Below are 6,189 nucleotides of genomic sequence, written 5' to 3'. Positions count from 1 at the left end.
TCTGCATTTATGGTAAGTTCCCATGTGCTGCTGATGCTGCAGTTTCCCCACAACATTTCGGGTAGCAAGACCCTAAGCATTTCCTCTTTAGGAATGCCTGGTAGATTATCCAGTATCGCACAACAGTTAGCTCCTACCAGATACCAAATACTATCTTCTAACACAAACACAATCGACAATTTCTTTCAAAGGAGGTATGAGCTATCTGAAACTTTCATTTATTTTAACTGCTTTTTACTGGGTATTTGGAAATCGATCTTAAGTGAGAGTGAGAAAATCTGGAATTGTTATTCCCTCTGACAAGAGATAGCATGATTGTTTGTGAGGCCATGGGTCACCTTCTAATTAGTGGTAGTCATTCCATCTGTGCACAACTGTTCTGATTCTTGTCTCCTGATCCACTCAGGGAGGGCTTACACTTCTCCACATGCTCTGAAAATTGGCTTGGTCATGTAACGTGCTTTGGCTAATGAAGTGTGAGGACATGAGATAGGCATCACTTCCAGATAGAAACATCAAGAGCTAGTGCACAATTTGCCAAGGACCTTTTTTCCTGTCTTTGTTATCTTGGAAACATATCCCTAGATGGAACCTCTGTCAAGCTTAGGTCCCTGAGTGACTACAATGATTAGTGGACACCTCCCCTATACACAACACACATACACCAGTCCAAACTGGTCATGCAACATAAGCAAGAAATCATTAACTGAGATTTAGGGGGTATTTGTTCATGTGGCATGGCCATCCTGACTTTATACACTAATTGAAACCACCTCTGAAAAATAATTCTTCAAAAGTTCAAAAGAGTTTTACGCAAGCAGTTTCCCATTACAGATCATTTTTGAGTGCATGAGAGGTCATATATCTGAGGGGACTGATGCATTTGGAAGGGAAAATCAAAGTAATCAATTTATAACTATATAATCCATCTTTTGAGTGACCTTTATTGAGTAAATTAATCTCAGATTTATTGAGCACTTTTGTAAGATGACAATATGAGAAAATATCTTGAGGCCTAGCTGAGAGAATGTGGTTGGTAGCATTTTCACATACCTTTAGAGAAGGGTTCTGAAGAAATAAAGAGGTATCATGTTCACACTGCAATTTTAGGGTGGTCAGAATCACCTTGCAACAAAAGACCAGGATATGTATAAAGCATTTCAGGTAAGATTTAACATTATGAGATAATTTGGATTCTTACTACAAAGAAATTGAAAGGAAAAAATGAAACCTCTAGTTTGAATTGCAGATTTGTTCGAACAAGACAACCCTGAAAATTATTTCTGTCTAGGGAATCCAAAACAATTATGTAAATGAGGCTGGTACTTCCTATTCTATTTTGTTTAAGATGAATGTGGGTCAGTTCAACTATTGTAAATTTTTCTAATATCCAGTGGCAGAAACATCATCACATGGGTTAATGAGCTTATTAAAAAGGACGGTAAAAATAAGAAATAGTGCTTGTGTCTTATTGATACTGAATAGTCTCCCTTTAATCACAGTCTTTTTTTTCCGTTTTAATATGCAGCTACTTTCTGACATTTAATGTTACAAAATTACTTCAGATCCTGAAAGATATTAATAAAACTTATAATACATTTTGTCGTTTCAGTAGAAGATTCTGAATAAAACTGGTCAGTTTAGAAGCCTGAAAGAAATTAGTTCTGAGTTATTTCCTCATGACTGAAATTGCAAATGTCAGATTCCATTATAAGTGGCTAAGACTGGAAAAGTTCATCCCTCATTCATTCAGTATAGGGTATCCCAGAAGTCTTTGTGTAGTGCTAAGCATTAAATAGCTTGAAACTATACTAAGACTTTGGGACACTCTTTATTAAACACCTGCAACATAGCGAATCCTGTACTCAAGACACAATAGAGAGCAACAGACATGCTACCTGCTCTCATGGAGCTTTCAGTCTCTTGGAGGATTAGACTGGTAAGTAAATGTCTGTAAATAACAGCTGTGGGGGTGTTCCCATTACTATTGCAGCATAACAAATGACCCCACAATGTACTGGTTTAAAATAACAACTGTTTGATTATGTCTAATGGACTTTGTGGGTAATGAGTTCAGTCAGAGTGTAGCTGGATAATTATTTTGCTCCTCTTGGAGTGACAAAAGTTACTCAGTGGGACTCAGCTGGTAGGTGGTTTGGTCTAGTGGATCCTAATACCTGCACTCACAAGTTTGGTAGTTAGAAGTGGCTAACAGACTGACATTACATGGGACTATTAACTGAAATATCCATGCATGGTGTTTCCAGAATGATGGTCTCTGCATAGATTCCTCACATAAGATTCAGGTACCCCCAGACCAAGTGTCTCAAGAAAATTATGTGGAAGTTTTATGACCTTTCTGGACCTAACCTGAAAGTCACACAATAAAACTTTTAAAAATTTCTCATTAAAAGTGAGTCACAAAGCTATCCTATATTCAAGGGGAAGGAAATTGGATTCCATTTCTTGATATGGGAATAGCAAATTAAGACTGTACAGAGTTTGTCGGAAGGGAGATACTATTATGGCCATCTTTTTACTTATTTTTTTTTCATGGTGAAAAATACTGTATTTAGAATTAGCCAGCTGGACTCAGTTTAGATGATCTCAGTTTTGTTGGCAACATCCAAAACATCATACATAGTCAGGAGCCAGTAAAACATACGCCTTCTTTTCTCCATCAGGCCTGATCATGATATTGACGTTGACCACATCTATGTCATAGAGCTTCTTCACAGCCTGTCTGATCTTATGTTTGTTGGCCTTGACATCCACAATGAACACAAGTGTGCTGTCATTTTCTATAATATCTTCTTCATGGCTGACTTGGTGGTAGGAGGAACTTGATGGCATAGTGGTCAAGCTTGTTTCTCCAGGAAGAGCTCTTCTGAGGTTATTAGGGCTGCTTTTGGAACCACAGTATCTTGGGTCATCAGAAGGTGGGTGATACGTGGATCTTCTTTAGGACGAAAAAAAGAGGTGGAGAGAAAAACTTTATAGACCTAAGAGTAAGAAGAGTTGGGCAGTTATAAAGGTAGTAAGTAGTAGGAAGGCAATGGTGAGTTCCCCAGGCAAATAACTTCTTGCAAAGGCTCTGAGATAAAAAGGAATTTGCCAAATTTCAAACATTAAACAAAAAAAACAAAACAAACAAACAAACAAAAAGTTAGCTGGTATCAATAGCTTGTAAGCTATGTTAAGACATTTGAATGCTATGTTAAGAGCAATGGAAATCAGACATTTAAGCAAGGGATTAGCATAATCTGAGGCTTTGCATGAGTTTTTCTGAATGAATTGGAGGGGTCAAATCTAGGCCAATTAGGAAATGGTTGCAGTGTCCAAGCTGATGATGAGGGTGGCCTGAATTAATGTGGCAGCAGAGAAGTAGACAGAATTAAGTTCTATTTAGAGACATAGTTGACAAGTATTGTTAGTGGACTGAACATGGAGAGTGTAGGGATTGTGCAATGCATTAGTTGCCTATGGCTGCTATGACACCCCAAATTAGGTGACTTAAAACAAAAGAAATTTATTTTTTCACAGTTTTGGAGGCTAGATATCTGAAATCAAGGTGTCATTAGTGCCACGCTCTCTCTGAAGCTCTGGAGTAGGATTTGTCCCAGGCCTTTCTTTTGACTTCTGGTGTTGCCGGCAATCATTGGTATTCCTTTGCTTGAAGAAGCATCCCACTGCCCCAGACACCACATGACATTTGCCTTCAGTACCTGTCTTTCTGTCTCTCTCTTCTTCTTATAAGGACATCAGTCATATTGGACTAAGGGCCCACCTTACTCCAGTGTGATCTCATCTTAATATTGATTATATCTGCAAAGATTGTGTTTCCAATAAGGTCACATTCACAGGTACCAGGGATTAGGACTTCAACAAATATTCTGGGGGCACAATTCAATCTACAATATGAGGGAAAGAAAAGAATACCAAGGAAGCCTCCCAGGTTTCCAGCACAAATACTTGGGGGAATAATGGTGAATAATGAGGAAGCAAGAGCAGGTGGAAGCAGGAAGCTGGGAAATCAACTGTTTTATTTTGAAAAGGTTAAACTTCAGTTGACTGTGAGACATCCAGGTGGAGATCCAACAGGCTGTTGGATAGACAAGTCTGGAGATTTCCGAGGGGAAATCTGGATGGGGAAGCCCTATGTGTAGGAACTATACCCTGCAGAGTGACAAACAAGAAAGGAAGTCTAACTGACTGGTGAGAACAGACAGAAAAACCTAGAGCCCAGGGAACCTTCATTCAATCCCTCAAGACATGGAGAGAAAAATCAAGGCCAATGGTGTGCTGGTAAATGTTTAACAACTAACTCTCCAAGGGGAGGAGAGAAGAGGAAAGCCCTGATATGTAGTTTACCAATTCCCAGAGTGCAAATACTCTCACCAAGATTATAGACTTGAAAACACTTCTGAAAATTTAAAAATTGATTTTTCCAAGCTGGTACAAGCTGGCTCTATCACACCCCTGAAGTCAAGGCCCTGCTTTATGCTCATAGTTGTATAAGCTGAATAATTAACTTATCCTTGCTGGGCCTTGGTGTCTTTATCTATAGAACGAATGGTTGTTCCTAATGGTCTCTTCAAGGTCCCTTCCTGCTCTTACATAGCATAAACCCCAATAGCAAAACTTTGGTTCTGTCCTAATAATAATGAGGCCCTCTGACCAGAGTATGTGGTATTTTACAATTAAACTGTTAAATGGGTAAAGTATAGGCAGTGACATTCCTGTACATTGGCCATCAGCTTCTGGCTTACGGATTTATATACACACACACAAAGGGGGAAGACGGAAAAGACTCTCTCACTCTCTGGAGTCCTTTCTCTGGGGCATCATCTCACCCTTTTTCAAAGACACTGCTGGTATTCATCACATTCTTTAGCCAAGCAGCGATAGGTTGGTCATTCTAAAAGTCAAGTTTCACTGATAGTTTTGTACATTGTACATTTCCTGTCATCATTAATTATTTTGTCTCTTGCCAGATCTGGGACTGAGACTAGCCAAATCTTGTCTTTGCCACTTACTAGATATGAGAATTTATACAAGATACTTAACCCCTCTAAGACTCAGTTTCCTCCTCTTTAAAATGTGGTCATAAAAACCAAACTGAGGGCCACTCCTAACATCTGAAGCCTCAGGGACAGAGTACAAAGGGAGACTATTGGTCCCTCTCTACCAACGCTACCCTCGTCCCTTGTGCTCTATTCCAAACCCCCAGGAACGTCACAAAAAGGTACACAAAAAACCCAGTTGGCAAGTCCCAGCTCTATTCACCCTCCTTTCAACGCTCAGCTCCAGGAAGTCGCCTATGGGCTATCCCTTGGACAAAGTCTGTGCTTAAGAGTGAATAGGCTCTTGGAGGCTATGAAAGAGGACTTGGGACCATTTAGACAGAGGATTCTGACATCCCTGTACCCAGAAAATATCTATTAAGGGAAGAGATGCAGGTTCTAGTGGTTATAACCACTTAACCCCATGGACCGGGAGGGGCTTCTCTTGCCATTCTTGTCTAAGAGTGATGCTGTCAAAATACATGGTTATTGTATGGATTACATGAAATAAAGTAATAGGAAAGAAGCTACTATATATTTGACACACAGTAGGTGCTAAAAATGTGGCTCACATTTCTTCCCATGGTTGTATTTGACTAAAAGGGGTTCTTTCTATAAGATAGATATAGATAGATGGTAGATAGTCAGATAGATAGATAGATAGATAGATAGATAGATAGATAGATAGATAGATAGATATAGATACATCATATTCTATATACTGTGGGAGACATAAGGCATGTATAGTATGCCATCTCTCCTCTCATAAGCATTGCAAGTTTATTGAGGAAAGACATTTAAAAAGTATAACTGATCCAAAGGCCCTTTATGAAATATACAAAATGGTACGTGCCCTGGTTCTGGGGAGTGCAAAAAAGTGGGAGACTTTGAGCTTCGATGCTCAAAGAAAACCACAGAGAAGAAGCTCTCAGAATGGACAGAGACAAATTAAGGCATTTATAGGTTTCATTCAGTGACACTGAGTAGACTATACCAGAATGTTACATTTGGGGAGAAATGTAAAATAAACTGGAATGAATAGTGGTGATCAGCTTCCTTTTATATCTTCGATGCTAGAACATGGGGAACCATTGAAAGTTTGCTTTTACTTAGGAATAAAAATAAG

Source organism: Rhinolophus sinicus, linkage group LG13, assembly GCF_036562045.2.
Source record: "Rhinolophus sinicus isolate RSC01 linkage group LG13, ASM3656204v1, whole genome shotgun sequence".
In the NCBI taxonomy this organism is placed as follows: Eukaryota; Metazoa; Chordata; class Mammalia; order Chiroptera; family Rhinolophidae; genus Rhinolophus; species Rhinolophus sinicus.
Note: the sequence above shows the minus strand (reverse complement) of the source record.